At 35.5% G+C, this 21999-nt stretch overlaps 2 long non-coding RNA genes across 14 annotated transcripts in view; one reads left to right on the forward strand and one right to left on the reverse strand.

Moving 5' to 3' along the window:
* The first annotated feature begins 6877 nt into the window (after nucleotides 1-6877).
* Nucleotides 6878-21999, forward strand: part of LOC109214826 — a 21501-nt gene continuing 6379 nt past the window's right edge. For 3 of the 10 annotated variants that reach the window (XR_002066260.1, XR_002066259.1, XR_002066258.1), the window contains exons 1-4: nucleotides 6878-7055; nucleotides 7151-7389; nucleotides 10665-10773; nucleotides 10905-10981. This is a non-coding gene — a long non-coding RNA (uncharacterized LOC109214826). Of the gene's footprint in view, nucleotides 7056-7150; nucleotides 7390-10664; nucleotides 10774-10904; nucleotides 10982-11063; nucleotides 11105-12128; nucleotides 12211-13625; nucleotides 13758-15083; nucleotides 15179-15300; nucleotides 15929-21999 lie in introns of those variants that run through there. The other 7 variants (XR_002066263.1, XR_002066254.1, XR_002066256.1 and 4 more) reach the window with 7 other exon arrangements.
* Nucleotides 12162-17174, reverse strand: LOC109214828. 4 transcript variants are annotated; one of them, XR_002066267.1, is made up of 5 exons: nucleotides 16296-17172; nucleotides 16039-16190; nucleotides 14193-14262; nucleotides 12548-12958; nucleotides 12162-12239 (listed from the first exon to the last, which is right to left on the reverse strand). It is a non-coding gene; the product is annotated as an uncharacterized LOC109214828 (long non-coding RNA). The 4 variants fall into 4 exon arrangements; XR_002066266.1 differs by lacking the exon at nucleotides 12162-12239 and having other exon boundaries at nucleotides 12325-12763; nucleotides 16296-17174; XR_002066264.1 differs by lacking the exon at nucleotides 12162-12239 and having other exon boundaries at nucleotides 12325-12958; nucleotides 16296-17174.

The following is a 21999-nucleotide window of genomic DNA, read 5'->3' on the forward strand; positions in this document are numbered from 1 at the left end:
GGTGACTTCGATTTTGTTTGCTACGGAAAAATTGGTAAATGGACTTGCTAATTTAGCTGATTCATCTATTTGGGCGTGGACACAATCAGACCTTGGCTTGACAAACATTGGATGGTATGCGATTTGAGTCTTCTCTATCACATGCAACAGGTTCTTTTGCAGGGTATCTTTCTCTCTCTCTTTTTTTTTGGTTGCTAAAAATGTGTGGTATCCTTCTTTGCCCCATCAAAAATGCAGATTGATCCTCGCTAATGCAATTGATCCTTGTGGACATTGTTTGGTCAAAATTCATTTTCATTTCGTGTGAATTCAGCTCATAGAAAGGCATCAATGGAAAATAAAAGTTATTTATTTATTTATTTATTTGTTCAGTTTTGTTGGTAAAACGATTGTAGTATATTTTTAGTTACTGAGTCTTCCTCGGTTGTGGCGGTTTTGCTATCAGATTGCTCCTTAAAATATCGTCATTACATACCAACATGGAGCTTTTGTACGGTGCATAAGGAGGGCTGTTTTATCCAAAATGGTTTTCAACACGTATACTTTTTGGACCTCGCATTTTGAATCTTCTCTTCTTTCTTCGTATTAATATTTCTAGAATCACGTGTTGCAGTTTCCCATAGCGCTCTTTCTCCCTCTCTTACATCCTCTTCTTCCTGGCTTCTGTTCTTTTTTCCTGAAAGTTTCCCTCTGCCCTCTTCGAATGGTATAGAAATTTATGATGGATATTCTAGAACTACGTGTTCTTTAACTCTTTTCTTAATTGATTCTACTTATGTATATCTAAATTTCTTGGTTCTCTTAAGATTGCGTCAAAGAAAATTCTCTGAGAGGTCGTGATGTTTTAGAGATCAAGGCGGTCTGCACTGAGGTATTGTTCCGGAGATTTTGCCCTTTCTCCATCCTTCTCCATGACGACTGGCCCCAATAGAAAAAAATGAATAATCGGCGGTACTAAAAGAAACTCAATCAGAATATAAATGCTATGTGAACAAAATATTCAAAGGTCAGTAATGTAGTTATGTTCTTTCAATTATTTTGGTTGGCTTTTATAGTTATCTTCTGCATTGGTGGTGAGATGAGCTCAAATGACACGAAAGTGTACATCAATCATAAGAGGCTTGACCATTGGCCTAACACTTGTGGAATTTAATCAAATATCTTTTACCGCACCGACACATTGTTGTTTCTTTTAAGGCATAGCCTAAATAGTATTCTTGTTTCCTAGAAAGTTCTATTAGCGTTGTCTATAATTCTGTTAGCCTGGACTATTAGATCAGTAAATCATGATTGACTAGGAATATGTATGTGAACTTATTTAGACTGGTTTTGGCTATTACTGGATTGAAGGTCATGGAAAAGGGATCTTGGAACATTAGCAACTTTTGGCCGAGTGTCAAGCAATTTGCCAATATGACAAAAAGAAAATAAATGATCATGGATTTGAAGAAGCCCTGATTAGGTGATTTTGCTAAATGTCAAGAGTTATGTTTTAGACTTTATTTGCCACACATATTGGTTAAGATGAATTATTAGACTGATTTGGCTATTGCCTTCTTAAAGTTAATGTTCCATCTGCTGAACCAGATGATGTTAGGGGTGTAATTGATTTAATTATAGTTTCAACTGTGAAGAAATTCATATTTAGATTAAATTAAATTCAACTATTGCCCTTTTGGTTATGTAAGTAGTTTCTTAACTGATTCTGCACATGCGTGTTCTGTTTTTAATATTTAATGTTAATTTTTTTTGGTATAAACATGGCAAAAGGTGTCATGGTAGAAGCCAATGGGGATATTCATCAATCTACCCTTCTTATCTGGGATTTTTTTCTCACCTGAAAAATAAAAGGCATAGGATAAGATCCAGAAGAGCAGTTGGTAAACTTCTCCTTTTTTTTGGAAATATTTGATTTAAAATGCTTTGCTTGTCAAAATGTATAGTCTTAGTTCAGATCTTGCCTTAAACTCATTTCCGTCAAGTTCCTTACAATGTAGATGATAGAATATTTTGGCACGGGGTAATTACATAGTTATCCTTCTCAATCTTTTATGTGAAGCTCTGAATGCATATACTCTTGCCATCAATCTAACTTCTAAGGTTGTTTCTTCTGTTTAGATCCGCGAATCACTTATTTTAAACTAATGTACCTAGTAAATAATAGGGTGAAGATTTGTGGGAGAGTACAACTGTAATTGTCATGTGCTTTTTGTTAAATGCATTAACAAGAAGGCATTTCAAGATCATTTTTCCTTGAGTTTGCTTTGGGTATAGCTACATTTGGAGTATGCCTATTGGAGTGTATAGTGGTCTACAACCAACAAAAGCATTAATGGCAGAGATAAAATCCATCATACTTCACAATGTCGCAAAATTTGCAATCAAGATCCTTTAAAGAGGATATGGCCGCTTCGCTGTTTGTTGCATTTCAGGTTAATATTTAAGGCGAAAAAGTTATCACTACATCGTAAATTCGTTTTAATGTGCAAAAAGTTGTCGCTATGTCGAGAATTGTTAAGTACTTAGTTGATGAATTACCATTATTTTACTTTCTACTTAGAGTTTTCCTTTTTTATATGCAGAGGTTGTTTATGCTCATTTCTATTTAATTGTAAATGAATTAGGATTCAAATATATCAACACCCACAATAACTCATACCTATCAATTTATTGATAAGGCTTCGATGTTATGATTGAAGTTAAAATGTTAAGACTTTTATTTAAGATGTTCCTTTGGGGACCGCCAATAAAATTAGATATTCCATCTAAAACTATTATATATTGGAGAATCTGCTCTCTTAACTCAAATAGGGTAGTAGTAGTTCCAATGTATTGCGGCGAGATAGGAGGGTAGAGTAGGATCATAGGATTTAGGCTGACGTGTTAGAAGATTTTTAATTTCTGAGCACAAAGAAGTACCCGAAATTCCAACCGTCCTCTCCCTTCCAACGGAATAGGGCATATGTTCCATTGATCAACTTGCTTGGTGTAGCTCTCTAACCACATTCTCTTCACTCTACTTTTATTGTTTAGAAGATACTGGTACATTGCTGAATGTTCTAGAGTATATTGTGTTAGTTATTTGCTAGGGGAATCTGTTAGAAATTGTCTCTTTGGTCAGTCAACAAAGATATAGTACTTGACAGCTCATATGGTACTTTAGAGATGAAGAAGAAGCTTAATTGCTCCCAATGCTTTAATAAGTGGAATATAGAGCAAAATAAGTTAATTTCAAAGATGTTAAAAGAATATGAGGAGATGATGATGCATCGTGGTATCGAAGTGGAGGATTTTAAGGAAATTTATAAGGATATAGTCATTGCAAAAGAACATTCAATTCTACATGAACTTGATGTTTAAAAAACTGAAAACTAAATATCTGATAAACCTCGTGTTTGTAGATATGCTGCACCAGTAGTAAAGTGTAATTGCACATCCTATGATTTAAGATATAATCCAATTCTCTTTCTAAATCTGTTTGTAAGAATATGAATTACCATTGTTGATCATAAAGTATTTGACGGAGTCTTTACCTTAGCCTGCTTGAAATAATAGGGACTTATGGTAAATGTAAATTCAACATTTGTGATGATATTGAACTGTGATCTCATAAAAAATCATCTTATTATATCCTCCACTCGATTAGTATTCGTTTATGTTGTCAAAAACATGTTGCTTTTACTGGGGTGTGAAATAAGGATTAAATATTTTAGTCAAGAAAGAAGGAGAAGGTATGAGACTGCAACAACTTTATCTGATATTAATTCTTGTTTTTAGCAGGGAATGAAGGTACATCCATTTGACGTGATGTGCTCGTCTCTTACCAGAGTTTTGCATTCTTCTTCCCACAACAAGACATAATGAAGGTGGAAAATATCCTGAATCAGACTACCACCATGTGTCAGCATGCCTAGGTATGGCTAAATCTTCTACTGTCTGCCGAATTTTTCATTAAATTTGCCATTCCGAAGAGCAACATATGTAGGGGTAACATGAGAACCTACTTAAGTCTTTAAATCAATTTTTTCTGTTCTTTAACTTTACCTTTTTCTTTATAGCTCTAAAGTCATGTAAATTATTTTCTGCCAAGCGACTAAATCATATACATGCCTCCTGGGCCGTATTTAAAAATATTTTTGGTATTTTTCTTTGCAGCAACATTTAGATAAAATGGAGGATTCATATTTTATTTATTTCAACTTACAAAACTCATATGTTTTTTAGCTTTGTGATTTATGCATTCTCAGTTTGCTATTGTTCTTTACCAAAAAAGAATATTCTACAATTATTGTTCTTAAGAAGAACTTATATTTGCATGAGCTTATTCAAAAGTAAAAAAATTATGTTGAATGACAGATAAAAAAATAGGATTATGATTGAGGCGCGAGATGCAAATAGAAGAAGAATTAATATGTATCAATATTTTGAATTAATTAGATATAGCGAAATTTTTTAGACTATTGAATTATTATGTCATCCTAACAGTAACAATTCTTTTGCAAAGTAAAGCTGTAAAATAGCTTTAGTTGATTATATGCCGCAATTTATAACTATTTGCTTATAAAGTGTGATAAATAATTGGTGAACTGCTGTCTAAACCAAAATTTTGTGGGAACTGACTCATTTATTTATGAAACTAGAGATGAATGAGTGAGGCATAATTTTTGTGGCAATTCTAATATGATCTCGTGTCATTTAATTTGCAAGGAACCTGCAGCTTGTATGAGCACGTATTATCTGTTCTTATTTCTTGTTGTGAGTAATGATGTGTATTGTAGTCCCCGAAGAGATTGTCCACCCAAATCTACTACATGCTTTAAAATATTAATTTATTCTATGGCTTTTAAAGGTGTTAGTGTTACAAAATCATGGAGCCTCTGCTTCTATTTTGATGAACCGTTCTCATGGCCAAATGTTTGTTATTTCAGTTGTTCCTCACACAGTCTGCTCATTCGGACAATACAATAGAATGCTTTTACCAGACTGAGAGTTTAGCCTATGTTAAATTTGACCAAACGAATTATTAGCCGATGAATAAGTTTATTTCATATTTTTTTTTTGACTTTCTGTTCTGTAACCTCTATAGGTACACTGCGTATGGGATCTAAGAGCAAAATTTAATTGAATTTCCATTCTTGATGTGAATTTATGTACAGAATGATCGAAATCTTAGAGCAGCTCAAAGTGAAATTGCCAACAGAATTCAAAGTCCAGGCTCTTGAAGACTTCAGTAATGTGTAAGTAGTCATACCCTTCATCGTGTTGCAATCAGGTATATAACCCAAAAGAGCCAAAATAGAGAAAACGAAGAGATGAGAATAGTGCAGGCCGCATAACCTAATATACATGTGTTAATTAGTGTGTTGATACAACACCTATTTTTCTTTTTCTTTTCTTTTCTATTAGTAGACTAAATTGAAATCTTGTATGTGTTTATTTTTCCTGTGTGTTAAGATCATAGAAAATATTCTTTTACTTTTCAGCTATTCATTACGTATTTGCAAAAGGCCTCTAGAGGATACAAGAAACAGGTATTGTATTTGTGACTTTTTTTTAATTAAAATTATTTTGTCAGAGGGTACTAAAACATCCACTCCATCTACGTAGGAAGGCAAAAAAGAGTTATGGCAAAGCCTATTTGAGCTAAAGAATCCATCACTGAACTCTTTGGTTATTTTTTTATTATATTTCGTATAACAGTCTTTAGCTTTGTCTTGAACCGTTTGCCTAAACTTCATTAGAATGAATACTATATTATATAAGAGAAAGTAATTACCTCGTGATTTGTCCTCTACTTGACATGAAGCCAAAGATCATAAAATGCATTTTGTTCTTGTTTTGCTAGAATGCCATCTTTAGCTCCTTTGGCTTCAATAGCTTCTTAGGTAACTACTTCTCTAAGAATACTAAAAACACTAACAAAATCAGGCTTTCATTTGGGCATGTCCCCTTGTTAATTTGTACAGAGATGCTCAAGATAATCAACATATCTATGGAAATAACTTTCGATGTTCTACTCTAGCAAATATGCCAATGCTATAAAGTGGGTTAACTTAATTCATAACACTGCCCAGGGTCTTATATGGTGTCAGGGACTATTTGAATTTACTTTCAGCAACAATTAAAACGCTTTTGCAGAATCTATATGCTGAACTTTGACGTTTCTTTTAAGCTGTCAAGTTGCACTTACATAGTTAAAAGATACATGAAAATGCCTTTGCTTTGTTTCTATGATGGGACACTTAATTCACTTCTGTATATTTGCAGTAGATGATTTTAGTTGTTTATCTTTACTTTGTATCAATTGTCAGATTAAGCCTTTAAAGAAAAGTTAAATGTAAATGTTTCTTCCAAGCAGTAAGCTTGTGCTTTTATGATTGACGGAAGGATGCATGATGCTGAAGTTTCAACACTTTGACAAACTCTAATTGCATATGTTTTGGGACGGGAAGGAACTTGTGATGTTGCACTTTGAGGTGCTTGGTTTCTGTCATCCATGCCATAAACATGAATAATGTATTTTATCGGATGTCCCCGTAGGGACTGAATAATGTTATGATGTGACATTTTATGTGGTTAGTTATTATAGTACCTTTGAGGATTCAAGTACAGTGCTTTTGTCTCATATAGATATTTTATTTATGACATCCAAAACCTTATGAGAATTTTGCAGGAATAACTAGAGTAAATAGCTAGGTTGGGCATATGCCCGTGCACATCACGGGCACAGGCCATCTAGTATAATAAGTGAAGCTTCTGTACGATGAAGGTCATTACTTTTTATGGGCATTTTGGTATTTTGGTTCAATTCTATTCTTTTTTTGGTGACACGTGTGTAACACTTTATATTGGTTGGATACAACTGGATTTCATCTGGTTCCCACAGATTTCATTTTTCACACTCTTCACCTGATTTTGCCATTTCTTCTTGTTCTTTGATAGCCTCTATTTCTTTTTCATTCTCTGTATCATTCCTCTGTTTTTGCTTTTCTTTTTCTTTGCTCTCTCTCTCTCTGTTGCAGGCTCACCTTCTTCTGATCATTTACCTATTGCAGGTGCGACTTGATTTTAATTTTTCTTGTTGGTTTTCTTTTGTGTTTTTTCCTCTCTTTGATTTATTGGATTTTTTTTCAAATTTTGTTGTTGTCAGGTATCTGGGTTCTAACATGTTGCATGCGTTGGTTTTCACATCTTTAGGCATTTGCATCTACTTCTAGATGAAAGCTTCCTCCACCTTCTAATGACGCGTGTAGTTGTATTGATCAGGTTATGCTTTTTTCTCATTCTTTTTCATTCTTTCTTGTTCTATCCCTAATTTTTTCTCCTATATTCATCTGCAATCTTAGTTTGCTCTTCTCGGTTGATGTGGGCCTTCTTCACTACGGCTTGGTGAGCTCATTTTCTTCTATTTCTCTGTTTCCGTTTGTTCCTTTTTTTTTAATGCTTCTTTTATCCGAAAATTTTATGGGTTTGCTATAGTTTTTTACTGTGATTTGTGATCAAGTAATGGTACCTAGAGTCATGTTTCTTTACTGATGTTGATTATTTAGATAAAAGGAACTCCTCTTTCTGGTTTGAAAAAAGATTGCACGGTTATCTGAAATTAGAAGTTCATTTCTTCTCACCCTCTGTTTGTTGTTTCTCTGTCACGCCCCGAACCTGGGCCTGGACGTAACACGGTACTCGGTGCCTGACTACATGTGACCGAGCGAACCAACTGGCTGGCTGAATCAACATGTGGTATCATAACATACTGAATGCGGAAGATAAACTAACACATGCTGATATACTGAAAGGCTGGACGTTATAAATCATAGTGCGGAAATACTAATACAATTCTGAAACATATTTGCAGCCAACATGGCTTAACATGAAAAGTATGAGACTCTGTCTAACTCTTACTCTAGTCTATGAAGCCTCTATTGAAGTACTGAAAGCACTAACTATCTGTAAATACTGAAAGGCTGTAAAGTAATGATAATGCCCCGAAAGAACTGGGGATCACCAAATAGCTGGTACGAGAGTCCTAGCGCTCTGAATTATCAACGTCTAAATCATTACCTGCATTGTGAGATGCAGGCCCCGGGCAAAAGGGACGTCAGTACATTTGAATTGTACTGGTATGTAAAGCAACTGAAAGAAAGAATTATAAATGCTGAAACTGAAACTAAGCTGATAAATACTGAAACTGAAACTAAGCTGATAACTGAAATGATAACTATTGAAAATGAAACTGAAGTGATGATTGAACTGGTAACTGATAACTGATAACTGAAAAGATAACTGATAACTGATAACTGAAAAGATAACTGATAACTGAACTGATAACTGAAAAGATAACTGATACTCCCTCCGTTCCAATTTACGTGAACTTGTTTGACTGGGCACGGAGTTTAAGAAAATATGAAGACTTTTGGAATTTGTGGTCCTAAATGAGTTAAAATGGGGTCCAGAGTATTTGTGTGGTTATAAAGCTTCTCATTAAGGGTAGAATTGTAAGTTTGAGCTAAATTGTTTCCAAATATAGAAAGGGTTCATTCTTTTTGGAACGGACCAAAAAGGAAATAGGTTCACATAAACTGGAACAGAGGGAGTAACTGATAACTGAAAAGATAACTGATAACTGAACTGAATAAAGGAAGTAAGGATATGAATACTCCCTCTTCTGAATGGTGAACAACCTGTTTATCTGAATATTAAACTGCGGCCTCAGGCCCAATATATATATGTGCACAACTGCGGCCTCGGGCCCAAGTATACGTATACATAACTGCGACCTCAGGTCCAAAATGCATAAAGCATAAACTGCGACCTCAGGCCCAAAGATGCATAAAGCATAAACTGCGGCCTCAGGCCCAAAGACATGTGTTCAACATTCAGGAACTGAGAATCATACTGAAATACATGATGCTGAAATACTGAATCATACTGAGTTACATGATACTTGAATGCTGAATCACACTGAGTTACATAATACTGAATAGGACTGGACTGAGACATATATTCTTGAACTGATTATTAACACTGAAACTTTAACTGTTTATGACATGCTGAGTAAGCTATACTGAGACTCAGGGACATAAAACCCAAGTCTATATTGAATACGAACTGAGCTCATAACATTCACAATGAAAGTCATGAACGAGTTATGAAGCTAGAGAATAGAAGTTCTACAACTATTCAAGGAACTAGGCTTAACTATATTTCTGAGGCAATTGATACGTCGTAAAAGAAACGTAGTGTAGAGAGAATCATTAACATTCCCAAACATAGAGAGTTAGCTTCACATACCTTCACTTCCTGCTCTTGAGCGTAATACAACATTCGCTACCCCTTTCAACTTTAATCTATATCAATACAAGTCTAAGGGATTCCATATTAGCAATAATTCTCTTGTTCATAGTCCTTATTAATGGTGTTTCTACACCCAATAACCCATTCTCTTGCTCCTAAATAAATTCTAAAGTCTCAAATGGTTATAAATAACATTATTCTTTATCACCCATAAAGTAATCAACACCCATAACCAATAATAACCAATCAACAACCCAAACCTATCACCGTTCATGCTTTTCTACCAAACCCATCAACTCATATCTCATGAAATAGAGTCTATAATCATTAATTCAATGATAGAATCAACTAGAGGGTGAAGATATTACCTTTTTGATGTTCAATCTTCTTGAATTCGAGTTCTAGGGTTTCTTCTCTCAACAATGGTGTCCCAATCGAATATCTAATGATATGGAGGATTTACCCCTGTTAATAAGATGTTGGAAAATTGAAATAAACTTAGAATCATCATTAGAACTTACCTTGGGTGGTGGAGGGACTCTTAAGGAGTTAGGTTTTTGAGAGCTTTACTTTCTAGAGCAAGTTTTTATGTTTTGGGGGTGTGGGGGACGAAATATAGCTTTAAAACGACCCCCACTAGCGCGCTACTGGAGGCTTGCCCGCGCTAATGACCGCGCTAAACGGCAGTCACACTGCCTCAAAATTAGCGCGGCCGCGCTACCGGCGCGCATATCGCGTACTGTTCTGTAAAACGCGCATAACTTTTTGCACAGAGATCCGTTCGGGCTCCATAATATATCGTTGGAAATCTATTTCAAAGGCCTACAACTTTCATGCTTTGAGTTTTCTCGGATTCCTTACACATTTTTATTAAACACTGATGGAATACAGACCTTCTGCAAACTTAGTCAATTTTATCAAATCTTATGCACCTCACTTTCCATCTTGATTTTGAAACAACTATTTTCACGTATAATCATCTCGATGAGACTTCACATGCTCAAAATATAAACTTACTACTCTCTTAACTCATTCATACCTATGTCGAATTTACGGGGTGTTACATTCTCGAACATTATATATGTGAGGACTATGAAATCGCTATTTAATTTTACTGCATGTGGTTCTTTTACCTATTTGGCTCATCTGTCATTTTAAAATGTTAGTGTTTGGTGTTAGTTTGAGCTCTTACTTCCTCCAGCTTCATGTGTTCTCTTTCTTGCATTTTCCCCCCATACCTTTCCCTTTTGGTTAGGCAATTTTGTACATGCATTTTTTTTTTGGCCTTTTTGCATGGATCCTGACTCCTAAGATTACTAATTTTGGATCACATATGTTGTGAGATTAGCTTTTTCATGTTGTTATCTCAGTTTGTGTATGCTTCCATTTCGCTCCAGACCTGATCGACAATCTTCCCCTGTAAAGGGAAGACATACGAGGACATGTCAAAAATTCGGTTTGGATATTCTCAGGCCAAAGGTGGGGTTATCTCTCAGCGAGACACTGCAAGTGTGCTTTTATTTCTAAATTTTGGTTTTACGTCTTTTACCTGCTGAAATTCAAATGTATTTTCTTATCTGTGGTCAAGTTCTTAACAATTTCCCTTCCAGGAAAATTATCAGTGTCAACATATTTGTCTTCTATGGGCTCATTTTGCTACAGAAGAGGGGTGCAAACTTCTCTAGTGGTAAGTTTCTTGATGCTGAAGAGCTATTTCGAAGTTATGTATCATTTCTTTTTTTAAAAGCTATCACTTTGGTTACTATTAGGGGTGTTCGTCGGTCGGTACGGTACGGTATTTAGACATTTCGGTTCGGTATTTTCGGTATTCGGTTTCTTAAAATGCAATACCAATACCGTACCTAATTAAATTCGGTATGGTTCGATTTTTCTCCTTTCGGTTTCGGTTTATTCGGTTTGGTAACTTCGGTTTATTGGTTTGAATACTAACTAGTGCATAGAGTCATAGAATGTAATATTCTGAATTAAAATACTCAAAAATACAAAACTAAAAATATTTGTTGACCAAAGTTTTGTCCAAAACTAGCAAATATCAACTTAGAGAGAGAAAACTATACATAAAAGAATCAATTTGATCATTAGAAACGTCTTGTTACTTAGAGTTAATTGATGAACTTAGAGAATAAAGGAAAATAAAATTTTAGATTTTTATATTTATGTTATAATTAATAATATGTGTATTGTGTAATATAATATATATTTCAGTACGGTATCGGTATTTCATTTTAAAATACCAAATACCATACTTAATACCAATATTTTTTAAAACTTAAACCAAATACCATACCGAATACCAAAACATCGAATACCAAATACCAAAAAATTTCGGTTCCGGTACGGTAATTCGGTATTTACCAAATTATGCACAGCCCTAGTTACTATTGAACATAACAAATAACTTCCAAAGAGAAGACGTACATCTAAATTTTGGGCTTTAGACTGCAGACTTAGTGATATTACTTAATTTGACATTTTGATTATTTGTACTTTCTGAGTAATTCATAGTTCAGTTACTTTAATTTGACAAAAGTAGTTTTCTGACCAACTGTTCTAATGAGTAAGGTTCAAAACTTCAATTTCAATATGACACAAAATAATTTTATGATTAATGTCATAATGAGTAAATTAGTTAAGTGACTATACGTGACATTAATCCGAAAGGAAAACCAAAAAGAATCTTTTATTAGGAAAGAAGTAAAACCAAGAAGGATATTTATTAGGAAAGAAGAAAAAGTTGCATGTTGGTCTTGGTTTAGTACCTCAGAGCACCACAACATCTTTTATGTCAAGACCCTTTGAAACAAATTTTGCAGTAATGTTTTCTAAGGGCTAGAAGGTGATGGAATCTGAGCATTAGCTGCACTTTGACTTGCGGTAAGACTATCTCGACGACCCAACGACACTGACCAATAGGGGCCTCCAGTCTGAAAACATTTGTTCAAACAAGAAAGAGCAATTTTTAGCAGTAGTATATACTAACAATTTGACAGAGTATGTTTAGGCAAAGAATACGTAGAAATGACACTTGGTAGCCACTCTAAAGGGCTGTTATTTAAGAATTAGCCAGTGTGTCCTGAATTTTAGGATTTCAGTTCAGCTGTCCAGGACAAAAATGTCCTGAGTTATCTTGAAGTTAAAATTTTTAGTTTAAAATTTCAGGACAAAAATAAGTACTAGCTAGTCCCTAAATAGCATCCCTAAGAGTATTTATCTGTGCATTTGCCTCATGAACCTGAAAGCCCTTTGAAATTTTTTACGAGATAGATATCTTCTCTAGCTGCTAGAGTCAGTATATCAGCACATGAAACTGTAGACGGGCAAGCTTTCTCCACGTTAGCTTTTATTGCATCAATGACTTCAAATCCTTTGGCTAAATTTCGATTAGGAGATGCGTTCTTTTCTCCTGTGAATGTACTAGTATCATCGAGTAGTACAGACCCTCGCATCCCTACACAACATAAACATTTTTGTAAGAAGTAAGCAATCAGATTGCCATTAGCTATGTACTTATGTTAGTGCATATGATGGGCAAAAAATAAAAGAGTACGTGTATTATACATTAGCTAAACAGTCATGGAAGTGCAAGCGCAACAGCGAGGCAGCCATTCTGGTTTCATTAGAAATAGCAGACCAGATGCCATATCTAACGATTTTAGTGAGGTTGGGACAGGTGGCGTAATATTTGTAATCAAGTTGCCCATACACAAAAGAAGAGAAACAAGAAGCAAAACAAAGAGTTAGTTAAAGATATATGGCATTTCGTGTTCATGATTGCAGATGCAGTAAATAGTAGTATTCTTTTTTTTCTCTATAACATCAGGAGTGAGTAGGAACCGTTATTTATAAGCAAACAAAATCTCATGCTCAGTAAAGAGTACAGAATAGCAGGGCCACTAAGAATTAATTAATATGTCTGTTTCAGTTAATAAGTTTGGTACTAATCCATCATTCATTGAAAAATTGTCAGCTGCTCTACACTAAAATAAAGTAGTATATACCTTGCAAATTAAATCTCACTTATTTGATTTTATTATCTTGCAATCTCACCAATATGTAGGGAGCCCTGTCGAACCGTTGGACATGTAAATAACATTTAGAGATATTGTTGCCAAAGGCGCGAGTATTGAAGGTAGAGAAGTAATAGGAACTTGAAATTCTATGCAATACAAGTATATAAGGCTACAATGAAAATATAATATAGTCTACACTCCATATCACTAATCACTATACTATATATAAACAACAGTTACAAATAGTATTGTCCAAGGCGTGACCTACATCAGTGTGCTCATTATATATTTTGTCTATAGATGTGAGGAATCATCCAGCTGTTATTTATTGCAAGTGTTGGAAGGCAACATTCATGAATAATGTTATCAAAGGCGTGCGTTTTAAAGATGAAAACTGGAAGTTGAAATACTATGCAATACAAATATGTAAAGGTACAACAAGAATGTTATATAATCGTCTAAACTTCATATATATTGTTGTTGAAGGCTTGACCTGCCGACAAAAGGGCTAATTGTATATATTATAAACTTCAATTTACCTTTTAAAATGCTTCATGATTGTAAATTTGCAACAATTTTCTCCATTATGTTAATCTATAGAAAGAAACAAAGAAGAAAAAACAGAAGAAAACACAAAAGAAGAGCGTAAAAGAGAAGAAACAATACAAAAAGCTGAGAAAGTAAAAACATGAAGATTTAGAAAGTAAAAATTTATTTATTATATCATATCTGAATACTCGATGTCCTTATAACCATGATCAACAAAAAAAAGATGACTGAGGAAAGGGATTAGAAAATGAAAACCAGAAGAAATTTAATGAATTAGTGAAGATTCTTACTGGCACAAATCAACAGAGAATATCCAACCTTTTCTTATTCTTTTTGCTCCAAGTTCTTCTATCCCTGCCACGACCAGCTATCCAAACCACTCCTTATCCTAAACATGAATGTCACATATCCAGATTTTGGATTGAAGAAACAATCATGAACCAAGTCGCAATAAAAAAAATTCCATGGGTTCACTTAGTAGTTTCCAATTTATTTAGCCAAAGGCATGCGTTTTAAAGACAGAAAACTGGAAGTTGAAATATTATGCAATACAAGCATCTAAAGGTAAAATGACAATGTAATATAGTCGTCTGCACTCCATATCACTAAACTGTATATAAATAACATTTAGACATATTGTTGTCGAAGGCTTGACCTGCTGAAGAAATATGACTGGAAATTATTCATAAAGAAAAGACGACTATATTACATTGTCATCAAGACTATATAATGTATTTCTCGATGGAAATTATTCATCAAGACTATATAATATTACGTGAAATAAAGAGCCTACTGTTTCCAAAATCTCATACAGATTAATACCAGGATCCATTTACACTTACCCCTGGTATACCCAAACTCACATATATAGACAAAAGTTACCAGCCATATTTTGTTTGTTCAGGTGAGACAAATTAAAAAACTCATGCCAGCACAATCAGCAACTCATAGTTTAGGTTAAAACAGGGAAAAACTAAATGGATCCTGATCTAAGTACATACGAGATGAAGTGAAGAAATAGACTATTTACTTCAACATTAAGATACTCATGCCAACACACTGATTAGCTCATAGTTTTGATTAAAGTGGGAAAACTAAATGGATCCTGGTCTAAATTTCTATGTGATTTTGGATGGAATATACTCTTTACTTCAACATTAAGAAACTTATGCGAACACAATCAGTAGTTCATACTTTTGGTTATCACAGGGGAAAAATAAATGGATCCTGGTCTAAATATGTATTTGAGTTTGAGAGGAACTCATGCCAGCAGAATCATCAAATCACATTGTTATTTATGACAGGTAAAAACTTAATAGTTCCTGGTCTAAATCTGCAGGCGATTTTGGAAGAAATAGTCTCTTTACTTCCCGTAAGGTTATTTAGTTATGTCATTCATCGATGAATAATTTCCATTGTTCTATAGGTGTGAGTAATCATCCAGTTGTTATCTATTGCAAGCATGGGAAGGCAACATTTATAGATATTTTTGTCGAATGCATGAGTATAGAAGTATGAGAAAGAACTGTGTGTTTTGGAGGCAAAGAAGATGACTTAGATAATGTCGAGAAGGCAATAATACGAGATAAAAGGAATACTATGGCCATCACTATTTTGCGGGGAAAAATATGTTTCTGATCAACATAATGTTGGAGGCCATCGCATTGAGATAGCACAACACAATTGCACCTTTGTGAAAGAATGTTGTAGCGGATTCTTCATAATCTGTCAATTTAGATCCTTTTGTTTTTTCGACACAAATTGGGTGTGACTAAATGTGAATAATAGGAGAACTTGTTCGGGGAAGTGTGTCTTTTGTAGGAGAAAGAAGAGGACTTAGATAATGGCGAAAAGGCAGTAGTATGAGAAAATTGAAAACTTTAGTCCATGATCATGTTTTGGTGGGTTTTTCGTTCCATGATGACTAAATTATTGAACCAATATTAGATGCATATGTCGCGCTTTAAGCAGAAAAAAATTGTGTAGAGAAGATTGGAAAATATTGCCTAAACTATAACATCAATTGAAAGAAGTTGTTGTCGAATCTTATCATACTTAGTGGTGTAACAGTGGGGGAAAATATGGTAATAGTATTTCAGAACGTTTAGAGCAGCATTTCTGAACTGTGTGAAAATCTGATTGGTGAAGAACATCATGCATGTACCTCAATCTCGTATCGGTGTTTTGTATTCGTATTCGGTGTGCGTGAACACCTATCTTTGTTGAACGGACCTATTTGTTTTGTCTTCGTATTCCTTGTGCGTCCGCACCCATAGCAGTTGAGCGGACAGATTGTTGGAGCAGCAAATATATTTTCTGAAAATAGAATTAGATTAATGAAGTTATAACCCAGGAGAATGATGGGTAAGGATAATCGGTAAACATTCGGTAAGCATTAATTGTTTCAAACGGATTACATACCGACATTAGCTTGTTGAGCCAAAGTAGTTTGTGATTGCGGGTTGAAGTTTTTTTTGGGTTGACGAACATTTCATGGTCCGTAAAGTAAGTATGTCGTGGCTAAAGAATGGAGACACTCGCAGGGAATTAGAGATATTGTATGTTCCAAATAAAACGTCAGAGCGAAGTAGGTAGAGAGGGCAATTGAAAAGATAGAGAAGTACAGACAAATTGGAAGATATAGAAGGAGAGAAATTAGGGGAAAAGGGAGTAGAGAAATGGTGGCATATAAACTGGATGTGAAACGTTTAGGGTATTTTGAGAATGGGTATATTTTGAGAAGAAGCGGAAGAAGCGGTGTGGGCGTTTTGTTTCTGTAATTTTAGTTTTAACTTGCAACTAATACCTGAAGCCTAGAAAATAGAATTGCTGCTGACTGAGAGTGCCACCTCACCGGCCTTAGTACCCTCAATTATAGATATATATAGATATAGATTCGTAGCAGCCCCTGCACTACGCTAGCTAGTGGAACTATGAGGAGTGACGATTTCCAGCAATAAGGATGTATTAGTGCCCAAATGAGCAACTATTGCACAATCTATTATACAGTACTTTACTGGGAGTCGAATTGTATAAAACTAGTACTTTTCCCTAGATTACTTCTGTCCAGATTCTTGGTATCATCCATTTAACCTCAGCTTGGATCATTTATGCATATATTAATTGGTGTTGCATGACATGTCATTCACTATGAGATATTAACAAGCTAAGCATAAATGTTGTGTAGTGATAACAAGGAAGAAAGAGCTTTATTGCTTTCATGTATAATGATATCGGCTTTTTATACCAAAAAAAGGAAAAAGAAAAAAAGGCAAGCAACTAAAGTTATTCAGATTTTGAGAACCTTTGGTTTTACCTAATTAACTTTTAAAACTATCTTAATGAATAGATTGTTGAGTCTTGAAATTATAAAGTCTGGATATAACATAATATACATAGAATATGATACGCGTGGGCATACTAAGAGAAATAGATATTCAGGACAACGTGAGAGTGGTCTGTGTGGAGGATAAGACGAGGGAAGTGAGGCTGAGATGGTTTGGGCACGTGAAGAGGAGATGCACTGATGTCCCAGTGAGGAATTGCAAGAGGTTGGCTATAGTGGATCCAAAGGAGAGGTAGAGGTAGGCAGAAGAAATACTTGTTGGGCTTAAACGGCCCAATGACACTCTTAACATGGTGTGATATTGTCCGCTTTGGGCCAAGCCCGCACGGTTTTCCCCAAAAGGCCCCGCACCATTAAGAGATCCCTACACCTTATATGTAGACTCCCAATCTTTTCAGCTACCAATGTGGGACTTTGTTCGCACACCCAACAATCTCCCCCTCGAACTAAGTTCCACGTGGCCCACTACCACGATCCACGGGTCAATTTTCGAGATTCACTGTGTGCCACCCACATTGTTAGAGTATTATGGCAACCGATGCCCGCAACTAGCTTGAACCTCGCTCTGATACCACTTGTTATCAGACGAAAATCACGATTATCGTCAAATATGTTGCAGCTAGAACTGAACACGCCAAGATGAACCTGTCTTGAACCTCGCTCTGATACCACTTGTTATGTTGAGGAAGAGGCAAACCAGAAAATAAAGACGATAAAGAACACCAAATTTTAACGTGGAAAACCCTTCAAATCGAAGGTAAAAATCACGGGATCACAAAGATCCAAAAAGCTCCACTATAACAATAAGAGGGTTACAAAAGTTCTCCAAATTGACTACACAACAAGGGCCAAACACGGAGCAACAATAGCAACAAGAGCAACAACTAATCAATTGAAGAAAGAGTATAATCCACAAAATGAAGCTGCTGTTCGAGGCTCGAAATCAGATGCTACGAGCCACCAAATCCGATCTCCACCGTTCAAATCCAATACCAAGATGTTACGAACACTTAGTCAAAATTTCAGCCCGATCCAATGGTTAACGAATCGGAAAACGAGATTTGAAGTTGGCTGGTCGGAATAAAAATCTGCAGCAAAACAAATACTTTTTTTCTCTCTTCTCTCTTGATGAAAGCTCTCTCAAAACCCACTCTTATGTGCTTAAGTCTTTCAAAGACTTGTATCAATGAGCATAGAATAATTCTCCAAGGTTGTCCTTATGTCTCAACTAGAGTTCTATTCATCCTCTCTGCCAAACCGTTCAATTGAGGCGTCTTGGGCGGAGTTTTCTGATGACGAATTCCTTGTTCCTTGCAATAGTTATCAAATGGACCACAATATTCACCACCATTGTCAGTGCGAATACATTTTAATTTCTTCCCCGTCTGTCTCTCAGCTAAGGCCTGAAATTCCTTAAACACGCCAAGTGCTTGATCTTTAGATTTCAAAGGATACACCCAGAGCTTACGAGAATGATCATCAATGAAGGTCACAAAGTAAAGTGCACCACCTTTGACTTTACTTTAAAAGGACCACACAAATCAGAGTGTACTAGCTCTAATAAATCGGACTTTCTTGAGGGAGGATGGCTATGAAAGGAAACCCTTTTTTGTTTGCTAGCTAAACCATGTATGCACCTTTGCAGCTTTGCTTGTTTTACTCCAGAAAGCAAACTTTTCTTAGCCAAACACGTAATCCCTCTCTCACTCATATGACTCAATCTTCGATGCCACAATTCTGACAAACTATCACTTTTCACCATATTTGTTGAGTCATTAAAAATAGAGCCTTGTGTCACATATAATTGACTAGACTTGACTCCTCGAGCCACTACTAACGAGCCCTTGGTGAGCTTCCATTGGCCGTTAAAGAGAGCATTATGGTAACCTTCATCGTCTATCTTCATGCGGAGATCAAATTGAAAGAAAAGTCTGGAGCGTGCTTCACATCTTGAAGAACTAACGTTGAACCATTATTAGTTTTCAAACAAACTGTGCCAACACCAAACACCTTAACTTCACTGGCATTGCCCATCTTTAACACTCCAGAATCAACATGAGTATAAGATGAGAAAAAATCTTTTCTTGGTGTGACATGTGAGGTAGCTCCAGAATCTACTATCCAGCTCGTCTCATGGGATACCAAATTGATGACGTTTTAATCATAAGCAAAAAGAAGGTCATCTTGAACAATAGCAGCAACATTGTTCTCGGTATTTTCAACTTTCTTTCCTTCTCTAGTGTCTTGATTCAACTTGCGGCAAAACCTTTTGATGTGTCCTTTCTTGCCACAGTGGTTGCATGTAACATTATAGTATTTGGACCTTGACTTACTTCTACTTTTACCTCTATTCCTTGAGCCTCTTGTTCTATCTCTCCCCCGGTCTTCTGTAACCAAGATATCTGCTTGTGAGGATGAACCCTGCGATTTTCTCCTTACTTCCTCGTTCAACACACCACTCTTGGCATATTCCATGGTCACCTTACCTCTAGGAGCTGAATTTGTCAAAGAAACACGAAGAGTTTCCCAAGAGTCTCGCAGAGTATTAAGAAGCCAAAGTCCTTGTATCTCATCATCAAAATTAACCCCCATTCCAGATAGCTGATCAATGACGCCCTAAAAATCATTTATGTGATCAAGGATAGGGTTGCCTTCCTTGTATTTAAAGGTCATCAATTCCTTTAGCAGAAACAATTTGTTGTTCCCGGTTTTTGAAGCATAAAGAGTCTCTAGCTTTTCCCACAATGATCTCGCATGTATCTCGTTCACAATATGGTTGCGAACATTATCTTTAACCCATTGCCGTATAAATCCACATACTCGTTGGTGCTCGAAATCCCAATCTTCATCGGATATACTCTCGGGTTTATGAGCTGAAAAAACGGGTAGATGCATCTTCTTCACGAACAACAAGTCTTTCATCTTGCTTCTCCAAACATTATAATTTCTCCCATTTAAACATACCATCTTGCTCATATTCGCCTCCATTCCGTAATAACCCGGATAAATAACCAAGGCTCTGATACCAGTTGTTGGGCTTAAACGGCCCAATGACACTCTTAACATGGTGTGATATTGTCCGCTTTGGGCCAAGCCCGCACGGTTTTCCCCAAAAGGCCTCGCACCATTAAGAGATCCCTACACCTTATATGTAGACTCCCAATCTTTTCAGCTACCAATGTGGGACTTTGTTCGCACACCCAACAATACTGGGGTCAGGTGATCAGGCAGGACATGGCACTAGCAGTGTATTTCTCGAACATAGGATGACGTAGAACTCCTTGCGATGTATTTGATCTCCATGAAAGTCGGGCAGTATTTCAGATCAATTATGAGAAAGAACTTCTCTTGATCGCTCTTTCTTGTTTTTTCGATTGAGGGTCAAAGTGACGTATCTCACGTGCAAAGAATTTGTATGGATTTTCTTGAAATATTTGATTGTCAAATAAGCATATTCCCGCTGCATTTCGAGTTGATCTTGAGGAAGAATGTCTCTTCATCACTTCGTCTTTAAAGAAAACATTATTTGTTATCTTGATCTCTTTGTATTTTTCCAAGTTTTTGGAATTAACTTATTGATTGATTTATCTTCGACTACAACTTGACGGCAATTAGATAAAGCTAAGAATATATAAAAAGAGCACTCTTTTGCGAAATAGTGCAATTCCTGTCGTGAGCGCATCATCTCTGAACAATGAATTTGGTCCGTGCTGTAGTAATCCAATAAACGATGTGTGGTTAACAAATTTAATAATCTACTGTAACAATTAAATAAATTCTCGTTTTTTAGGAACCTATAATGCATTTATCCATATCGTCTTGGTTTGCAAGTCAACTGCTAAGCCCAGACACCAATTATACTGCTATGTATTGGTATGCCGGTTCATGATTAGACACATTTTTCAGATTGTCTTTTCTTTTAATTGATAAGTGTTGTCCTCTGATTTGGACATGAATGTCCAATATTTGGTCACTCAATGTATTCCAACTTGAAAAGAAATATGGGGCCTAGTGTAATGAAATAGGCCTTATATTATCTGTTTTTTCATCCCCTATCTCTACTTCTGTCCCTAGTGTTCTGGTTGTTCTCAATATTCTTACTTTCCAAGTATTCAAGTGTAACAAGGTATTGTATATGTATAAAATAAAATAAAAAATTAAAATTTATGATTTTAATTATGCCACAATATTTGTGTGACTAGACTATTGAACTTATAATTTTAAATATGCATAATATTTGTGTGATACTACAAACTTGTCAATAAGAATAAAATAAAAAATTCAAGTTAAATTGTTGTTGAATTTAGAAAAAAGTTATCTTCTTTAAACCGATTAAAAAAGGAAAATGCATAAGTACCCCCGTGACCTATACCCGGATCCCCAACTACACACTTTTTCTTTGCGGGAATCCTATTACCCCCCTAAACTTATTTTAAATGGAATTATTTGCACCGTTAACGCTGACAACCAAACTCTTGGCAAGTGGTGAGCTACACGCGCCCCCACATGTATTTCTAGTTCTTTTTTTATTCTTTCTTCTTTTTCTTCTTTTCTTATCCTTTTTCTTATTTCTTAAATTCTCATTTTTTTTTGGTTCATTTCATTCTCTTTTTTATTGTTTTGGTCACCGGCGGCATAAAATGGTGGTCGTCGGAATTTCATAAACACCATTTTCTTCGGCGAATTTTTTTTTGTCGACGATATTTTTATTCCCGATCTAAGTGTGTTATTTTATATATATATAAAAAATTACTTGAAAGTATAGTTCATGTGTGGGAG

This window comes from Nicotiana attenuata, unplaced genomic scaffold, assembly GCF_001879085.1.
Source record: "Nicotiana attenuata strain UT unplaced genomic scaffold, NIATTr2, whole genome shotgun sequence".
In the NCBI taxonomy this organism is placed as follows: domain Eukaryota; kingdom Viridiplantae; phylum Streptophyta; class Magnoliopsida; order Solanales; family Solanaceae; genus Nicotiana; species Nicotiana attenuata.